Source organism: Antechinus flavipes, chromosome X (genome assembly GCF_016432865.1).
Source record: "Antechinus flavipes isolate AdamAnt ecotype Samford, QLD, Australia chromosome X, AdamAnt_v2, whole genome shotgun sequence".
In the NCBI taxonomy this organism is placed as follows: Eukaryota; Metazoa; Chordata; class Mammalia; order Dasyuromorphia; family Dasyuridae; genus Antechinus; species Antechinus flavipes.
Window position 1 is genome coordinate 80,715,555 of NC_067404.1, and position 20,057 is coordinate 80,735,611.

General features: G+C 40.3%; 2 long non-coding RNA genes across 19 annotated transcripts in view; one reads left to right on the forward strand and one right to left on the reverse strand.

Annotated features, from left to right (window-relative positions):
- Window positions 1–16,211: 16,211 nt before the first annotated feature.
- LOC127542873 (uncharacterized) overlaps window positions 16,212–20,057 on the reverse strand; it is a 32,454-nt gene continuing 28,608 nt past the window's right edge. For 6 of the 13 annotated variants that reach the window (XR_007948884.1, XR_007948887.1, XR_007948886.1 and 3 more), the window contains one exon: window positions 19,545–19,661. This is a non-coding gene — a long non-coding RNA (uncharacterized LOC127542873). Of the gene's footprint in view, window positions 17,650–17,839; window positions 17,986–18,265; window positions 18,546–19,544; window positions 19,662–19,909; window positions 19,998–20,057 lie in introns of those variants that run through there. The other 7 variants (XR_007948899.1, XR_007948888.1, XR_007948890.1 and 4 more) reach the window with 6 other exon arrangements.
- The window catches only part of LOC127542868 (uncharacterized), a 67,345-nt gene continuing 65,035 nt past the window's right edge, over window positions 17,748–20,057 (forward strand). The window contains exon 1 of one of the 6 annotated variants that reach the window (XR_007948833.1): window positions 17,748–17,841. This is a non-coding gene — a long non-coding RNA (uncharacterized LOC127542868). Of the gene's footprint in view, window positions 17,842–18,307; window positions 18,402–18,725; window positions 18,794–19,453; window positions 19,552–19,763; window positions 19,854–19,916; window positions 19,966–20,057 lie in introns of those variants that run through there. The other 5 variants (XR_007948832.1, XR_007948851.1, XR_007948836.1 and 2 more) reach the window with 5 other exon arrangements.

Sequence of the window (20,057 nt, forward strand, 5' to 3'; positions counted from 1 at the left end):
CAGTGAAGAGAATATGAACGATGGCACTGAGCAAATACGATAGAGTGAAACAGAAGAAAGAGAGACAAAGAGTTTAGGGGAGAGAGAGAAAGTAAGAAAGAACAGAAAGTCATCAAGAGAAATTGGAAGTGAGAAGAAAATGGGAGACAGAAACACAGAGAGAAAAAAGAATGAAAAGCCCAAAGAGAGTGAAAGTAAGAAAGAAAGAAGTTGATAGAGATAGAAAGGGGAAGAACAGCAAGAAATGGGGCAGAGAGAACAAAGAGAAATAAATGTTAGAAAGTAATGAGAGTGAGGTGAAGGAGAGCGGGAGTGAGAAATAAGAGTGGAATTGAGACAGAAATAGAAACAAAGAGATTAATAAAAATGGAGAGAGAGAAGGCTGAGAGAAAAAAAGAGAAAGCAGAGGGGAGCGAGCCGGAGAAGGTAAAAGAAAGAGGGAGTGAAAGTATGAAATAGTGGAATACAGACAGAAACAGTGAACAAAGTAAAGATAAAGATAAATAAAGATGGAGAGAGAAAAAGCAAGAATGGAGTGGAGGAGGGATAAGAAAACATGAAAGATTGGGCAAAAAAGGAAAAAGAGTGGGAGACAGAAAAAAGAATGAGAATGAGAAATACAGAAATAGAAAGAGAAAAGGATAGAGAGAAATAAAAAGATAGACAGGGTGAAAGAGTGTAAGGGAGAGGAGGAGAAGAGAGAAATGGACAGTAAGACAGAGATAAAGTATGAAAGAGTGGGACTAAGGGAAAAGAAGAAAAAAAAGAATTGAGAAATAACAATAGATACAGATATAAAAGGAAAAAAAGTGAGAAACAGAGAAAAATGTGAGAGAAAAAAGTGAGAAACGAAGATGGAGAAAGTATGAAATAGTGAAACAGAAAGGGAAACAGTGAGAGAAAGAAGTGTGATGGAAAGAGAAAAAGAAGCTTGAGAAAGATTAGGGCAAAGAGATGAAGAAAGAGTGGAAGAGAATGTATGAAAGAATGGGAATGAGAAATAGGAAAGGGAGAAAACAAGAAATGAAAAGAGAGCAAGTAGTCAAGAGAAACTGGAAGAAAATGAGAGACAAACACAGAAAAGTAATTAGAGTGAAATGAAGAGAGAAAAAGAAATGTAAGACACTAAGAAATAGAGAAGTAAAGGGGAGAAAAAATGAGGGAGAGAGATGGAGTGAAAGACTGGAAAGGAGAAGAGAATGAGAGTGAAACAGAAAGAAAGAATTAAAGACAGAGAAAGAAGTTTAGTGAGATAGCATATGTGAATGAGATTAAGAGAGATTAATAATGATGGGGAGAGAAAAAATGAGAGAATAGAAGACAAAAAAGAGAAACCAAATTGAAAGAAAAAGGAGAGAGAAATGAATGGAATATAGACAGAAAAAAGAAACAAAATGTGAGGGCCAGACAAGATAGAGAAAAAAGAATGTGAGACACAAAGACAGAAATAGAATAAAAGAATGAGGAAGAAAGAGACAGTGAATGAAAAAAGTAAGTGAGAGAAAGTATGAAAGAGTGGAATTGAAAGCAAATAAGAGAGTGAAACAGAAAAAAAAATGCGAGAGAAAGAAAACAGAAGATGAGAGGCATAAAGAAAAAGATTAATAGGGAGAGAGAAATTGTAAGAAATATCAGGACAAAGAAATGGAGAAAGACAGAAGAAAGAGAATGAGAAAAATAAAGCATGAAATAGAAAAACATGGAAGAGAAATTGGAAGACAGAAGGAAATGGGAGACAGAAACACAGAGAGAAAAAGTACTCAGAGCAAGAGTGGGGGATTGGAAAAAGAATGCAAGGTACAGACAGAAATAGAGTGAAAGAAGTAAAGAGTAAGGAAAAGAAAGGGAGAGAGAAATAAAGAGATAGAGCTAAAGGGAAGGTAAGAAAGAATAGAACAAAAAGAAAAGTTGAATGAGAGAGAAAGCAAGATATGAGAGATTGGGAGACAAACAGTGACAGAAAGAAGAGTAGAATACAGATAGAAAAAGAAAAAAAATTAGTGAGAGAGATTAATAAAGATGAAAAGAGTAGCCAAAGAGAAAAATATTGCAAAATAGAGGAGAATGGAAGGGAAACAGTGAAAGAAAAATACGAATGGTATAGAGAAAAAGAGAAAAGTAGAGGGTGAGAGAAAAAACAGTGAGCAAGAAAGTGATTATAAAACAGAATCAAATGGAGAGGGGAGAGGCAGAACAAAGAAAAGAAAGAAAAAGAGAATGAAAGAGTGGGACTGAAAGCAAAACAGAAAGGAAAATAATGAGAAAAAGAAAGAATAGAAGAGGAGGGAAAGAGAAATAAGAGATAAAGACAGGCAGAAACAGTGAACAAAAAAGAAAGATTAATAAAGATGGAGAGAGATTCAGAGTAATATTGAGAGAAGATGTGAGAAAGCAAGACAAAAGGGGAGCCCCAAAGTAGCAAAGATTAGAACAACGACATAGCAAGGGAATGAGTGAGAGAGTATGAGAGTGGGACAGACTGAAACAGAAAGAGAACTTGAGAGAAGAAGCAATAAGGGTAGGATACAGACAGGTAGAAACAGTGAATGAAATAAAGAGAACGATTAATAAAGAAAAAGGAAAGTGAGAAAGATTAGTACAAAGAAATGGAGGAAGACAAAAATAAAAGAAAAGAAAGAGGGAAGGATACAAATAGAAAGAGAAATAAAGAGTGAGAGAGACAGCTTAATAAAGATGAAGAAAGAAAAAGCAAAAATGAGACAAGGCGAGAGAAAGTAATGAGAGTAAGATAGATACAGAGAGAAGCCTGAGAATGATCAGAAAAAGAGAATGAGAAAGCAAGAAATAGAATGGATGAGGGATTTAAAAAAAAACAGGAGCAACTGAAGAAAAAAGGAGAAAGAAAGAGTGGAAGACAAAGATAAAAATAGAAAAAAGAGTGAGTGAGAAATGAGAGATGGGGAGAGAGATTGAGAGAAAGGGGAAAGAAAGATCCAGAGTGCGAAAATAGGAGACAAAGAAAACAGTAATAAGAGTGAGACTCAGAGAATTCTGAGAAAGACAAAGTGAGAGTGAGTGGAGGGAGATAAAAACAATGATAAAATGGGAGAGAAAAGGTAATGAGATAGAGAAAGCAAGTAGAGAAGAGAAAAAGAATGAGACTGAGACAAAATAAGAGATGGAGAGAGAGAGAAAGAGACGAGAAAGAATAGAAGATAAAGAAAAAAGCAAATGAAAGAAGAAGCAAGAGGGAGAGGGAAAAAAAAGCCTGAGAAAGACAGAACAAGAGATTGAGACAGAGGGGGAAAAGGAGGAAGTGGGAAAATGAGAGAGGGAGAGAATGATATAGAATGATGAAAGACAGTGAAAGTCTTAGGGGTCGTCTCACCAGTTCCATGATCCAAGATATTCCCATAGGACTCATGATGAAAAATGCTGTCCGCATCTAGAGAAAGAACCAATGGCATATTAATGCAGAGCAAAGCTTCCTATTTTTCACTTCTCAATTTTTGTTTTTTGACAACATGACTAGCATAGAAATATGTTTTACATGATTACAGGTAAATAACCTGTATACAATTCTGTACCATCTTAGAGAGGGGTAAGGAAGATAAGAGTATGAGAAAATCTAAAAAGTGAATGTTAAATTTATCTTTTCATGTAATTATGAAAAAATGAAATGCTATTTAAAACAAGTGAGACAGAACTAAACAGAGCAAGAAAAATAATAAAGAAAAAGAATGAGACAAAGTGAGAGAGTAAAACAAAAGAGTCCTGGAGAAGGAAGGAGAGAAGAAAAACGGGTTAACACAAAGACAAAAAAAAAAAGGGAGTGCAAGAGAGCAAAAGATAAAAGAGAAACAGAATGAGAAAGAAAGGAAGAGTTGGAGAGAGAGCACATGAGAAATGGAGGAAAAAGAAAGGGAGACATCAAGAGAGAGTGTGAAAAAGTAAGAGGGATGAGTGGGATAAACAGAAAGAAGGAGAATGTAAGAGAGACAGAGCAAAGGATTGCGAGAATAATAGAGATATTAGAGTGGTATACAGAAATAGAATGGAGGACACAAAAGAGAAATTAATGAAAAAAATGCACAGAAAGGTGGCCTAGCCATATCAGACCTAAAAGTATAAAGTGCCGGTCCTCAAAACCATATGGTACTGGCTAAGAAATAGAGGGTGGGTCAGTGGAATAGATTAGGTACACATGACACAACAGTCAATGACAATAGCAATCTAGTATTTGATAAATCCACAGATTCCAGCTTCCAAGATAAGAACTCACTATTTGACAAAAATTTCTGGGAAAATTTGAAAATACTATGGCAGAAACTAGGCAAAGACAACATCTCACACTCTAGGTCAAATGATAGGTCAAAATGGGTTCATGATCTAGACATAAAAGGTGATATTAGAAGCAATCAGTAAGGGATAATTTACTGGTTAGATCTTTGGAGAAGAGAGAACTCTATAATCAAACAAGAAATAGAGAACATTATGAAATACACGATGGATTATTTGATGACATTAAATTAAAAAGGTTTTTCATAAACAAAACTTAGGTAGCCAAGATTAAAAGGAAAGCAGAAAATTGAGGAAACATTTTAACAGACGGTGTTTCTGGTAAAGGCATATTTCTAAAATATATAAAGAACTGAGTCAAACTTGTAAGAATACAAGCCATTCCCCAATTGATAAATGATCAAAGGATATAAACAGATAATTTTCAGATGAAGAAATTAAAGCCTAGTTATATAGGAAAAATGCTCTAAACCACTATTGATTAGAGAAATGCAAATTAACACAACTCTGAGGTACCACCTCTCAGATTGACTAAAATGACAGGAAAATACAATGGTGTAGAGGATGTGGGAAAACTGGGACACTAATGTGTTATTGGTGGAGTTGTGAACTGATTCAGCCATTCTGAAGAGCAATTGGAAGTGTGCCCAAAGGGCTAACAAACTGTGCATATCCTTTGATCCAACAGTGTGTCTGTATCCCAAAGAGATCATAGAGGAGGGAAAAGGACCCACAGGTAGAAAAATGTTTGTAGTAGCTCTTTTTGTGGTGGCAAGGAATTACAAATTGAAAGGCTGTGCATCAATTGGGGAATTGCTGAATAAGTGGTGGTATATGAATGTAATGGATTACTATTGTTCTATATGAAATGATGGGCAGGCTGACTTCAGAAAAGCCTGGAGAGACTTACATGAATTGATGCTGAGTGAAGTGAGCAGAACCAGGAGAACATCGTACACGGTAACAGCAAGACTGTGTGACAATCAACCTTGACCGACTTAGCTCTTCTCAGCTGTGTGGTGATCCAAGACAATTCCAGTTTACTTGGGATGCAAAATGCCACCTTGGAGACTGAATTTAGATCGAAGCATACTATGTCAATGTTTTTTCTCATGGTTTCCCTTTTGATTTTTCTTTCACAACATGACTAACATGGAAATATGTTTAGAATCGTACATGTATAACCTGTGTTAGATTGCTTGCTGTCTTGGAGAGGGAAAAAAGTTTTTGTAACTCAAAATCTTACAAAAGTGAATGCTGAAAACTATCTTAACATGTAATTGGAAAAATAAAATACTGTTAAGGAAAAAGTGAGAGTGAGTGAGAAAGAAAGGAATAAGAGATAGAGAATGAATGGGAGAAAGAATGAAAGAATGCAGCGAGACTAGATGAGAATTCAGTTCAAATTCCTGAAACTTAACTAAAAATATCATTGGCAACAGAAAGTAAAAAACTGGGAGAGCAGATAGGAGTTTGAGAAAGAGAGTGAGGTAAAGAAAAGGATAGATACAGTGTGAGAGAGTAAAAGAAATTGAGAAATGCAGGGGAAAGAGAAACAATGGAATAGAGAGAAAATGAGATGGACTATAGAAGAGACAAAGTAAAAGACAAGTAGAGAAAGAATGAAGGAAAGTGTATGTGTGTATAGAGAAACAAAAGCGGTGGGGGGGAGAAAGAGTAAGAAGTAGTGAGAAAAAGAGGGAGAATGGGAGGACAAGACAGAAAAAAGATAAAAGGTTTACAGGGAGAGGAAAAGAGATGGAGAGAATGTGAAAGGAGATAGGGAATGAGAAAAAGAATGAAAGAGACAAAGAGAAAGAGAAAAGAAAAAAGAAAGAAAACTAGAGAGTGAAAGACACAGGAAAAGAGAAAGATGAAAAGAGTGATTTTTAAAAAAGGATAGAATGTAAGCGAGCCATAGAAATAACAGGAGAGGAAAAAGGAGGAGACAGAAAGCCCAAAACAGAAATAGAGAATGAGAGTGATAGAGAGTGGGAAATGGGAAGAAAATTAGAGACACAGAGAGAAAGGGAGTGACAGTGATAAAGAAGGAGATAAAAGACAAAGGTAAAGAAAGAGTAGAAGAGAGAAAAAAGGGAGATAGAATAAGAGAAATAAATAGAAACAGGGAGAAAAAGAAAGACTGAGACACAGTCAAAGAGAGAGAAAAAAGAATGAGAGTGAGATAGAAAGAGCATGCAATAGAGGGAGGGAAAAGGGGAAAGAATGGGATAGAGAGTGTGTGATAGTGAGAAATTGTAAGCTAATAATCCAATCCTAACAAATGAGTGAGTCAAGGAGCAAATCTTGCGATCGATAATTTCATTAAAGATAATGACAACAATGAGCCAACATATGTGAACTGATCCAGCCATTCTTGAAAACAATTGAGAACTTTGCCCAAAGGGCTATCAAACTGTTCATACCCTTTGATCCAGCAGAGTCACTACTAGATTTGTATCCCAAAGAAATCATAAAAGGGGATAGGACCCACATGTGCAAAAACAGCATCTTTTTTTGTGCTGCAAGGAAATGGAAATTGAGGGGATGCCCATTGGTTGGAGAATGGCTGAATAAGTGATGATATATGATTGTAATGGAATATTATTGTTCTATAAAAAATGATGAGGAGGATGATTTCGGAGAGACTTACCTGAACTGATGCTGAGTGAAGTGAGCTGAACCAGGACAACATTGTACACAGCAACAAGATTATGTGATGATCAACTATGATTGACTTAGCTCTTCTAAGCAATGCACTGATCCAAGACAATTCTGAATACAGAGAGAATTATGGAGACTGAATGCAGATAGAAGCATACTATTTTCATCTTTTTCTTTTTTATTTCTCATGGTTTTCCCCTTTCATTCTGATTTTTCTTTCACAACATGACTACTATGTTTAAAATGATTATACATGTATAAATTATGTCAGATTGCTTGCTGTCCTGGGGAGGATAAAAGGGGAGGATAAAAGGGAAGGAGAAAAATATTTGGAATGAGACAATGTACCAAAATTTATGTGAAACAGCCAGAATAGTGCCAAATGGAAAATTTATGTTTCTAAATGCTTACATCAATAAAATAGAGAAAGAGATAGATGAATTGCATATGCAACTAAAACTAGAAAAAATTAAAAATCCTGAAAATCAAAGGAAAGATTAGTAAAAATTGAAACCAATAAAAGCACTTAACTAATAAAGCTAAGAGATGTATTCATGGGAAAAAAACCAACAAAATAGAGAAAACATTGGTTAATTTGAATTTTAAAAAGAAGAAAACCAAATTACCAGTATCAAAAATGAAAAGGGTGAATTCACCACCAATGAAGATGAAATTAAAGTAATTATTAGGAGCTATTTTGCCCAATTATATCAACAAATCTAACCATCTAAATGAAAAATATGAGAAAGAGAGAAAAATAAAGAGTGAAATAGAAAAATTGAGAAAAGTAAATGATATTGGAAGAGAGTATGAAAGTGAGGAACAAAATAAGGGAGGGAGAGATAATGAAATAAAAAAAGGTGTATGTGAGAGAATGGGACAGTGAGGCAAAAATAAGAGAAAAAAGAGTGAGAAAGAAAAGCAAAGTAAAAAAGAGCGGGAGACAGAGCTAGGGAAAGTGAGAAAGGCAGACAAGGAGAAGAGAGAAAGAAGAAAAATAGACAAAGCGCTGGAGACAGGGAAGGGGAACAAAAGAGACAGAAAAAGTGAAGAAAATGGTGAGAATAAAATAAAGAAATAAGGGCAGAGAGTGAGGAAAAGGAAAAAAAGATAAAGAGAAAAGAGATAGAAGAGAGAAAGGGGAAAAGAAAGGCATGAGTCAATGTGTGGCAGAAAGAGGGAAAAAGAGTAGCAGAAAGAACAAGAGTGAGAATGAGCCAGGGAAAAAGAGATGTTGGTGAAAGAGAAAGAAATTCTATGAGTGGAATACAGAGGAAAAAAGGAGAGAGGAAGAAAAAGAAGCAGAAAGCATGAGTGGCAAAACCAAAATTGGAAATGAAGCAAAACTCTCAATAAATGGAGGTGAAAAACAATTAGAAATTCTCTTATTTTTATGCCAACAAAACAAGATAAAATAAAATGGGTGAATATTTATAAAAGTATAAAATATAGGAAATAACAACTATAAACAATCTTATCTCAGAGAATCTGAGTAAATCATAAATAAAATACAAAGAAAAATTCCTAGTTTAATTATGAATTATATCAAACATTTGAAGAACAGTTAATCATTCTGCTATGTAAGCTGTTCACAAAATAATAGAGCAAGATGTCACCTTCTATGAGAAAAATATGGTCCTGACAAACTAAATTAGGGATAAAGGCAATAAAGAAAAACACACACCAATATCACTAATTATTTAGTTAACCAAGCAGGTATAATATATTAAAAATTATTCACTATAATCAACTTAGATTTATACCAGAAGTACAAGGTTGGTTCAGAAATGCCATATATTTGAAAAACTACACATTTATAACACATCATATTAATAAATAAAATCACATAATCATTTCAATTTGGAGGGGAAAAAAGCCTCTGGGAAAATACACTTTTATTTCTGATAATCCAGTGAGATTATGTTTTTTTTAATATCTGTAAAATCAAGAACTAGTTTTTATTTGTAACAGAATAACACCAATAGTCTTTCACAATAAGATAATACAAGATTCCTCACTGTCTCCATTATCATTTGAATACCTTTCTAGAAATGCTCCCATAGCACTGACAATGAAAAGTAGCTCAGGGAGAAGAAATCCATCAAGGGAGAAAAATATCGCTTCTATTGGCAGATAATATGATGCTTACTTTAAGAATTCTGGGGTTTCAGAAAAAACACTCATCAAAATGACAGCCCCAGTAAAGTAGCAAGATATAAAATGAAATTACAAGTTGTCACCTTTTGTTTGTGTCACTTACAATCCAAGGGAAGAGATGGACAGAAAACCTCTACTAAATCCTCTGTGATGCATTAAAAACTGGATTTAAGAGACTGAAACACGGTTGAGAGTGATCTAAACTCTGCCATAAAGCACTGCTGAATGTTTTATGAGTAAAGTACATTGGAGAGAGATTCATTACTCATGGTTGGAGCATGTCAAAATGTTTTTAAAAATTGTGATATTTAAATTAATTCATAAATTTGAGTTTTTTTCAAGCAATATATGACCAGGGTGTTCCTGTATAGGACCAGATAAGTCATAATGAAAGTTCATTAATTTCAAGGGAAACAGTGGGAAAAATAATAATGAAGGGAGCTTAGCATTATCAAATCTCAGATGATAGTATAAAGCAGTAATCATCTATTTGAGTGGTTTATATGGTTTAAGAAAAGGACTAGAGAAATGGGACTTAGGAGCAAAGGATACAGTTGTTCAGTGTTTTATAAACCCAAAGATATCAATATCATGGATATGGTAGATAGCCCTTTCCCAAGAGTTCTTGGGAAATCACATTGACTACCACATAATCATCATAAGCCTGAAATGGATCTATGACAGTAATATAAAAGGTCATAGCACCAAAAATTAAGAGTAAAGGTTCCATATATACCAAAATATTCCTAATTTTTTTCCCTAACAAAAAATTCTCAAAATAAAATTAGTCCTTGTCTCTTAGGAAATGGATAAACAAAGTGTGATATGAATGTAGTACGATATTATTTACCGTAAAAAAACAATGATTGTAAAATTCAGAAACTTGGGCAGACTTGTATGAGCCTTGGGAATATTAATGATAGTAACTGTAATTTCAATAGTACTTTAAAGTTTACAGAATTCTTTGTAAATGTGATCTCACTTTATCCTCACAATTCTAAAAAGTTTGAATAGTTACCAAAATAGAAAATGCCCAGATTCACAGAACAAGAAGTAAAAGGCTGAAATAACAGTTCATAAAAAGAAATGAAACAAGCCATAAATGACCTCTCAAAAGGCAGAGAGGGTCTTAGACTTTATAAGTAAATTCTATTAAGTATTCAGAAAAAAAGAGTCCAACTTTATTTCTTCTATAATATAAACATGGTGTTGTTAACCTAAACCAAGAAAAGTAAAAACAGAAAACTATGGATCAGTATCCCTAATGAACACGGATGCAAAACAAGGTGGCAATGATTTGGAGAATGGGTAAACAAATAATGCTATTTGAATATGCTGTTATTCAGCCATTTTTCTGTCATGTCGGATTCTCTGTGACCCAGTTTGGGCTTTTCTTGGCAAAGATACTGATTGGCCATTTCCTTCTCCAGCTCATTTTATGGATGAGGAAACTGAGGCAAACAGGGTGAAGTGATTGCCCAGGCTCACACAATTAGTGTCTGAGGCTGGGTTTGACCTCAGGTCTACTTGACTCCAGTCCTGGCACTCTATCCATTGCACAATCTAAGCTGCCTTATATGAACATAGTGGAATATTACTGTGCAAGAAGAGATGACAAAGGGGATAGATACATAGGGAAGATGTGTATGAACTGATGCAGAGTGAAGTGAGCAAAACCAGTAGAACCATTTATACAGTAATAACAATTTTGGAAAGACAAATTTGAAAGTCTTAAGAAATTTGATCATTACAGTGAATTATGATACCAGCAGAACTATGATGAAACATTCTGTCCACTTTATGACAGAGAAGGTGATACCTCAAATTTTGTTTTGCTCGGGTATAAGTATTTATTGCAAGAATTTTGCTTTTTTCCCCCCCAAATAGGATGGGGAAGGAGTAAAGTGGGGAAGAGAGAAAATAGATTTATTTAACTGAAAAAGAACTAAACTTGATTTTTAAAAAAGGAAACAGTAGGGAAGATGGATTGGTTAGGGGAAAGATTCAAAGGAAGACAACCAGTTTGGAGATTGGTGCAGTAGCGTCTGCCAAAAGAAAGAAGGACCTGAAGGAGGGTGGTTATATCAGCACTGGAGGGAAAAGTGGGAGAGATCTTTTCAAAGCTGAGGGCTTGGTAGTTAATTGGATATGGGGCAGGGCTTATCAGGAATGGGGAAGAGTCCAACTTCTGAGCTTACAAACCCGGGTGACTGTGAAGATGGTGGTAGTGCTATGAATAGAAATTAAAGCCTTATGGGAAAGCACAGGTTTGGGGAAAGGGGAGAAGAGGTTCAATTTGTGATGTTGGCAGTAAGGAGCTCTGGGGAAAGGTCACGGAGGGATATGTGGATTTGAGTGCTAGTACTTACACTGAAAAGATGAGAAAAGTAGTTGCCTGAGGGAGAGAATGGAGGAAGATTTAAGAGGAAAGTCCCGGAGAGAACCTTGCTGCATATCTCTAGTTTGATAATAGAAGGAGAATAAAGAGCCAGAACAAGAAAGGAATGGTCAGAGAGGGAGAAGGAACATGGAGTATGGGTTATCACCAGGGAATAGATGGTGGTGACTGTGGCCAATATACACACCAGCTACCTGTGGCCCAAGAAGGTCAAAGCCTAAAAAGAAAAGCTCTGTATATCTCTGAATATATATATATATATTGTCTTATATATACTCTCTATATTCCCAATAGCACTTCTGGTAGGACAAAAAACTAGAAATGAAGTCGATGCCCAGTGGTAGGTGACAAATCGCCATCTAAGTTGCGGCAGGTAAACGGGAGAGGTATTAATTATGGCCCCAAAATAAGAAGTAGGAGGAATTCCAAGCAATGCAATCCAGGGCACATTAATGTGTGCTGGGGATACAAAAGCAGATGAGACAGTTCTTACCTCCAAGTTACCTGGATTTTGTTGAGGAACTGTACACATTCACCATTACAATCTAGACTCAAAATCAATCCAGGACTCAGGACTGGGGAAATCAGAAGGGAAGAGATCTCTTGAAAGAGAAGGCATTTGACCTGAACCTTAAAGGGTAGGAAAGGTCCCAATAATTAGAGGTGATTCCAGACACGGGGTGACTTTCACTGTACAGAAGAACGAAGGTGGAAGGGAGAGGGTCCAGTAAATCAGCTTGGTTGTAGTGGAGAATGCTGTGGGAGGAGTAATATACAGTCAGTTTGTAGTGTTCCTGGCAATTTTGCAATTTATCCCAGAGGTGATGGCATCCACCAGGATTTCCTGACGGGGATTAGTCCTGTCCTTACTAATCCAGATCCCTGCCTCATAGTTGCCTGACCCCTTCTACATTTAAGAAATCAGCATGGGATAGTTGAAAGCTTGAACTAGGGTGTCTGTGGTGTGCATGGAGGGGGAAGCGTTGGTGGTGGGGGTGACATTGATGAAATTTAAAGTAATTGGATATGAGGAGTGAGTGAACTGAGTGAAGGGCCAAGGATGACTCCTAGCATGGAGACCCTGGGTGGTGACCTCCCGGAAATGAGAAAATGCTGAAGATGGTTTGTAAATTGCCAAACATGGGAAGACTTGTTGGAACTGAGATGAAGTGAAGAAAGTTGAACAGCAGAACGTATACGATGATTACAATAATGTCAATAAAAGTCAGCACTAAAGGACATTAGAACGTGAAGGAGATCCGGCACCAGAGGATGGAACCCAGGACATCTCAAAGCAGAAATGGAAACTTCAGGTATGGAAGGGCAACTTCTGCTATACTTGCTTTGTCCCAGTTCTCCTTTGTATTGGGAGGCTTCTTGGGGAGGGGGGCACATAGACCAGCTATTGGGATATGACATTGCCATAGACCACAAATCAATAAAAGAAACCACTGCTAAAAAAGAAAGACCATAACAAATATAAACCATTAATCAGTAAAATAAATCATTGCTAAAAAAGGAAGACCATAACAAAAAGCTTCTATGAAGTCAGTCACACTTGGACAAATGCTTTGTATTTTCTTATCACAACAGAATTTACCAAGACTGGAAAAATTATCAAATATGGAAACCTGGTTTCTTCAATCTACAGAAGGTAGGGTTATTTTATTGGCTCCTCTAGTATATCTGGTTATATCGAAATCAAGTTTAAGAAGAGTCTCCCTTCTTACCCAACTTCAAAAGGATTAAAATTCAGAAGAATATTGGGTCCTCCATAAGCACCCCCGATTCTTTGCTCTTTGGTTCTTCACCTCAATCTACAAATGTGCTCAGACATCACTTTGTGCATGTGGTTCACCCGCCCTTTAGATTGGCAGCTTCTGGAGGGGTTAGGAACTGTGTTTTTTACCCTTCTTTTTATCCCCAGTGTTTGGCATGGTATCAACTCATGAAAGGTTCCCAATAATGCCACTGACTGACCGGTGTGTATTTGTGTCTTACCTTGGCCTTTGGTGGCATTTGATCTCAGAGCTTCAGGATCTGCAGCCAGGGAATGGTCACCAGCATGAGAACATCAGTCCCAGAAAATGCCTTTTGTAGCTACGTGGGCCTGTGGTCGCCATTGTCATCATCATCGTCGTCATCTTCGTCCTCGTTGTCCTCGTCATCACTGCCGTCATGTTGTCCGGACCAGAGTGATCTTTCTTTGGTAAGGAGACATTCGACAATTGCTACTTACATAGCCTTTAGCTTGATTTTAGCAGGTGACTCAGCAGAAAATTGGTGGTCCCTCCTTTCTGGAGGCTAACAGCCTAGCTGAGGGGCTGGGACTGCACGCCCTTATGAAATATGGGAGCAAACAGAGAGTAAAGAAGTATGGGGCAGGACAGATATGCCATGGAAGAAGAGTGCAGCAGATTCAGGTTGCCTTTCCAGGGCTGCCTGCTTCTTCTGAGCATGAGCGGGACCTGAAAAGAGAGGAAGAACCCAGGGAGGGGTCTACCCAGTGAGAAGGAACAATATCAAGAGTTAGGATGGTCTACTGGAAGAAAGGGAAGCAAGCCAGAGCCCAGTGTCCACAGCAAAAGGCTTCATTCTCTGCCATTAACCCACAGTGACCTTGTTTGCTCCCCAGATGGCCCAGCTGTGAGACTCTTGAGACAAATAAGGCTATGGGTAGTACATAAGGCCCGAGGTTAGAGGAATAGCATGGTTGGGTCTTATAATAGCAAAGTGAGAGAGAGGAGAGAGGGAGTGCTAGGAAGGGCAGAGGAGGAGAGGAGAGAGCTACATGAGAAGAAAAGGGGAGAAGCCATAAAGGAGACCACTGGGGAGTGAAGGCAAAAGATGAGTACAGAGAATTGGGTTGTGAGCTAAAGAGAGAAAGGATGGCAGTGGGCAATCATGACTGGGTGGCAGGATCACTGGACAAGAAAGGAGAAGTGGAAGGGATTGGGCAATAACCGAGACAAAGGAGGAAAGCAGGGACCAGGTAGTAAGGTGCATGGGAGGAAGCATTTCCAAAGGAGATAGGTGTAATTCTCACCTTGGTCTATGTGCTGGCAGAATAAGCCAATCTGGGGGTTTCCAAGCCGCAAACTACAACATCAGGCTGGTCGTTCATGTGTTCAGCTTGGCCTGTGCTTTGGGCCTAGGAAATTTAGGAAGCACTACAGGCAGGAGTAGCCCCGGGCGGAAGTCAAAAAGATGTTCGTCCTTGTCAGAAGGTGCATGCCGGTGGATTGACGTGAGGCACATTGTCTTTCGGGAGATCCTTAGCGGTAAATTCAGCTGTTGCTTGAGAGATGGCCTCCACCCACTGGGCTAGTTGGTCCTCCTTAACAAGACGGGTCCTTTAGTGGCCAGACTCGGGCATAGAAAGGAAATCGGCAAATGTTCAATGAGTATATGAGCTAGGAGATGCCCCCCCATGGGGCAAGCTGATCGTATATCTTTCTGGCCTTCCTGCATGTACAAAAATGTCCATTTTAAAACCAGAGAAGGGCTGGGGACAGGTCTCTGGAGCCCTGGAGCACAAGACTCAGAGCTAGCAATTAATCTAGTGATCAGCCCCAGACACTCAAACAGCTATCAAGCTGTCTGGCTGAACTTTCTAACACACATCTGTCGCTTTTCCACAGGGTTGCCCCAAGAACCCCTGTTGCATGTCTTGCTAGCTATGGCCTTAGAGAGATACTCTAGATCCCCGCACTGGGGGAAAAAGAAGGAAAGCAAATCAGTATGGCATGAAAACAAAGGGGTTGTGAAGAGAAAAATTTAGAAAAACATACCTTCCTCCATCTTAATTACAAATAAGGGATTATATCAGTGTGGAATACTGCATCTAGAGTCAGATAGAGATGGTGTTTGGCTCTTCCTTTTTTATATATATTCATTACAAGGGAAAGGTTTGGGCTGGGAGGGATATATTCAGAAATGTGAAACATCTGTGGTTTCATATGCAACGTTCTCTTTTCTTCTTCATTTATGGAAATGTTAATGTTTTTGTTCATTGAGCTCAGAATTAAAAAGCAAGTCAAAAAGGAAAAGGGTGGAGTAGACCATTTTAAGCTTCACTTTACTTCAAAATCCGTTGATATATAACTTGTTCTTAGTGAATACATGCATGCGAGCTTGTAGAGGTCACTGTTTCTCTTTCTACATGTTCAAAAATGATCTATTTTTTGAATTTTGAAATGAATGGCTATGTTGGTTTGTAGATTTATAAATGTATGGATTGTGTTTCTGTTTTTCTAAGTCCTCATTCTGAAATCAAGTGATCCAATAGTCAAATCTACAGAGATAGCATGGCCCATGGTCACAAAGGGACATGGCTGGTGCTGCTCAACACTGCCAGTGCCATTAGAATTCTAAATTACTTGAGATTGCCTCATGGACTTGGGCAGGTTCTCTTTCATTTTCCAGTCTATGAACTCCCTAGAGACTGAATCCAGTTGTTCTGGGTTTCCATGTTCCCTAAAGTGAAGCCTTATATCTCGGAAAACATTGACAGAAAGCTAAGAACAAGATTCAAGAATAGAACCAAGCATTTCTAGCTTTTGCACCCAGTGTTCAACTATGTTAACAATTTCTTGAAAGAAACATTACTAAATGATGATCACGGCTGTCCAGCTCACACATATCCTTCAAGTGTAATTGACAAAGATACTCAGGTGAATTTGGGGATGTGGATCACAGCTTCTTCATCATCTTCACTCATGCTTATTTTGCAGGGGAACTGTTTTAATTTGCTTCTGGAGCATATTCTTGCCCCGATCTAAAACACCCCAAGATGGTGGAGTAGAGGGAACATTCCAGTTGAACTCTACCAACGTTCCTCTCCAAACAACTTGAAAATATCAAATAATCAAATTCTGAAGTGCCATACAAAGAAACAGTTTATCCATCCTAAAAAAAATTGAGGTGAAGAGAACTTTGGGACACTGGCCCAGAGGGCAACGAGAGGGGAACATGCTATGGAATTGGGAGGTTGGCGGCTGCAGTAATAGCCGCCACGCTTCCTAAAGTTTTCACTACCGACAAACCGAGTATTAGACAACTGGTCAGAAAGAATGAGAGGGCACTTCAGTGCAGGCACTAGGCAAGGATTGGGCATTACTTGGCAATGACATTGGACATTACCAGTTTCATATAAGGGTGGAGAGAGGCCTACACCATCACAAAAACAGACATACCAGCTGTAGCTCCAGGGTGAAGAAGAACACTTACCATCACAAGGAAGCAGAGGGACTAGGGCCAGCTGTAGGGTGAAGAAAGAAATTGCAATCAGAAATACCCAGAAGGCCCTGCAGCAGGTCCAGGGTAGAGAACAGCAATTGCAATCACAAGTAACCAGAAGTCCCTGCTGCCGCTCCAGGGTGAAGAACAACATTTATGATCACAACTAAGCAGGAGTCCCTGCTGCAGCTCCATGATGAAGAAGACCACTTGTCATCACAAGTAACCAATAGTCCCAGCTGCAGTTCCGGGGTGGAGAGAGGCCTTTGCCATCACAACCAAGCAGAGGTCTCAGCTGCAGCTTCCGTTCAAAGAACAACACTAGCCATCCCAAGTAACCAGAAGTCCCTGATATACTTCTCGAATGGAGAGAGGCCATTGCCATCGCGAAAAAGCAGAGATCCCAGCGCCAGCTCCAGGGTGAAGAATAAGACTTGCCATCACAAGTAATCAGAAGTCCCTACTGCTGCTCCAGGGTGAAGATCAGCAGGTGCCATCACAAGAAAGCAGAAGTCCCTGCTGCAGCTCCAGGGTGAAGACCAGCACTTGCCATCACAAGTAACCAGAAGTCCCTGCAGCAGCTCCATGGTGAAGACCGGCACTTGCCATCACAGCGAAGCAGAAGTCCCTGCTGCAGCTCCAGGGTGAAGACCAGCACTTGCAATCACAAAGAAGCAGAAGTCCCTGCTGCAGCTACAGGGTGAAGACCAGCACTTGCCATCACAAGTAACCAGTAGTCCCAGCAGCAGCTCTTGGGTGGAGAGAGACCTTTCCTATCACAACCAGGTTGAGGTCCCAGCTGCAGCTGCGATGGGACAACACTAGCCATCCCAAGTAACCACAAGTCCCTGCTATAGTTTTCCGGTGGAGAGAAGCCTTTGGCATCACAAAAAAGCAAAGGGCCCAGCTGCAGCTGTAGGGTGGAGAGAGGCCTTTGCCATCACAACTAAGTAAAGATCCCTGCTGGAGTTCTAGGGTGGAGAGAGACCTTTGCCATCACAACCAGGCTGAGGTCTCTGCTGCAGCTACCATTCAAAGCACAACGCTTGATATCCCAAGTAACCACAAGTCCCTGGTGACGCTCCGGGGTGGAGAAAGTCCTTTGCGATCGCAACCAAGCAGAGGTCCCAGCTGCAGCTCCAGGTTAGAGAGAGGCCATTGCCATCACAAAAAAGCAGAGGTCTGACATGCAGTTCCAGTCTGAAGAACAACACGTGCAATCCCAAGTAACCAGACCTCTCTGCTGCAGCTGTAGGGTGGAGAGAAGCCTTTGCCATCACACCAAAGCAAAGGTCCCTGCTGCAGCTCTAGGGTGGAGAGAGACCTTTGCCATCACAACCAGGCAGAGGTCTCTGCTGCAGCTACCATTCAAAGCACAACACTTAACACCCCAAGTAACCATAAATCCCTGGTGAAGCTCCGGGGTGGAGAAAGGCCTTTGTGATCACAACCAAGCAGAGGTCCCAGCTGCAGCTCCAGGGTGGAGAGAGGCCTTTGCCATCATAACAAAGCAGAGGTCTCGGCTAGAGTTCTAGGGTGGAGAGAGACCTTTGCCATCACAACCAGGCTGAGGTCTCTGCTGCAGCTACCATTCAAAGCACAACGCTTGATATCCCAAGTAACCACAAGTCCCTGGTGACGCTCCGGGGTGGAGAAAGTCCTTTGCGATCGCAACCAAGCAGAGGTCCCAGCTGCAGCTCCAGGTTAGAGAGAGGCCATTGCCATCACAAAAAAGCAGAGGTCTGACATGCAGTTCCAGTCTGAAGAACAACACGTGCAATCCCAAGTAACCAGACCTCTCTGCTGCAGCTGTAGGGTGGAGAGAAGCCTTTGCCATCACACCAAAGCAAAGGTCCCTGCTGCAGCTCTAGGGTGGAGAGAGACCTTTGCCATCACAACCAGGCAGAGGTCTCTGCTGCAGCTACCATTCAAAGCACAACACTTAACACCCCAAGTAACCATAAATCCCTGGTGAAGCTCCGGGGTGGAGAAAGGCCTTTGTGATCACAACCAAGCAGAGGTCCCAGCTGCAGCTCCAGGGTGGAGAGAGGCCTTTGCCATCATAACAAAGCAGAGGTCTCGGCTAGAGTTCCGGTTTGGAGAGAGGCCTTTGTCACCTTAAATAAGAGGTCCCTCTGAAGCTCCAGTTTGAAGAACAACACTTGCCATCATAAGAAACCAGAAGTCCCTGCTGCAGCTCCAGGGTGAAGACCAGCACTCCCCATCACAAGTAATCAGAAGTCCCTCCTGCTGCTCCAGGGTGAAGACCAGCACTTGCCATCACAAGTAATCAGATGTCCCTGCTCCTGCTCCAGGGTGAAGATCAGCACTTGCCATCACAATAAAGCAGAAGTCCCTGCTGCAGCTCCAGGGTGAAGACCAGCACTTGCCATCACAAGTAACCAGAAGTCCCTGCTGCAACTCCAGGGTGAAGACCAGCACTTGCCATCACAAGTAATCAGAAGTCCCTGCTGCAGTTCTAGGGTGAAGACCAGCACTTGCCATCACAAGTAACCAGAAGTCCCTGCTGCAGCTCCAGGGTGAAGATCAGTACTTGCCATCACAAGGATGCAGAAGTCCCTGCTGCAGCTCCAGGGTGAAGATCAGCACTTGCCATCACAAGTAACCAGAAGTCCCTGCTGCTGCTCCAGGGTGAAGACCAGCACTTGCCATCACAAGGAAGCAGAAGTCCCTGCTGCAGCTCCAGTTTGAAGACCAACACTTGCCACCACAAGTAACCAGAAGTCCCTGCTGCAGCTCCAGGGTGAAGACCAGCACTTGCCATCACAAGGAAGCAGAAGTCCCTGCTGCTGCTCCAGGGTGAAGATCAGCAGGTGTCATCACAAGAAAGCAGAAGTCCCTGCTGCAGCTCCAGTGTGAAGAAGACCAATTGCCATCACAAATAACCAGTATTCCCAGCTGCAGCTCCGGGGTGGAGAGAGTCCTTTTCCATCACAATAAAGCACAGGTCCCAGCTGCAGCTGCCATTCGAAGAACAACACTAGCCATCCCAAGTAACCAGAAATCCCTGATATACTTCTCGGGTGGAGAGAGGCCTTTGCCACAAGAAAAAAGCAGAGGTCCCAGCTGCAGCTCCAGGGTGGAGAGAGGCCATTGCCATCACAACAAGGTAGAGGTCTGACATGCAGTTCCTGTCTGAAGAACAACACGTGCAATCCCAAGTAACCAGACCTCTCTGCTGCAGCTGTAGGGTGGAGAGAGGCCTTTGCCATCACACCAAAGCAAAGGTCCCTGCTGCAGCTCTAGGGTGGAGAGAGACCTTTGCCATCACAACCAGGCAGAGGTCTCTGCTGCAGCTACCATTCAAAGCACAACACTC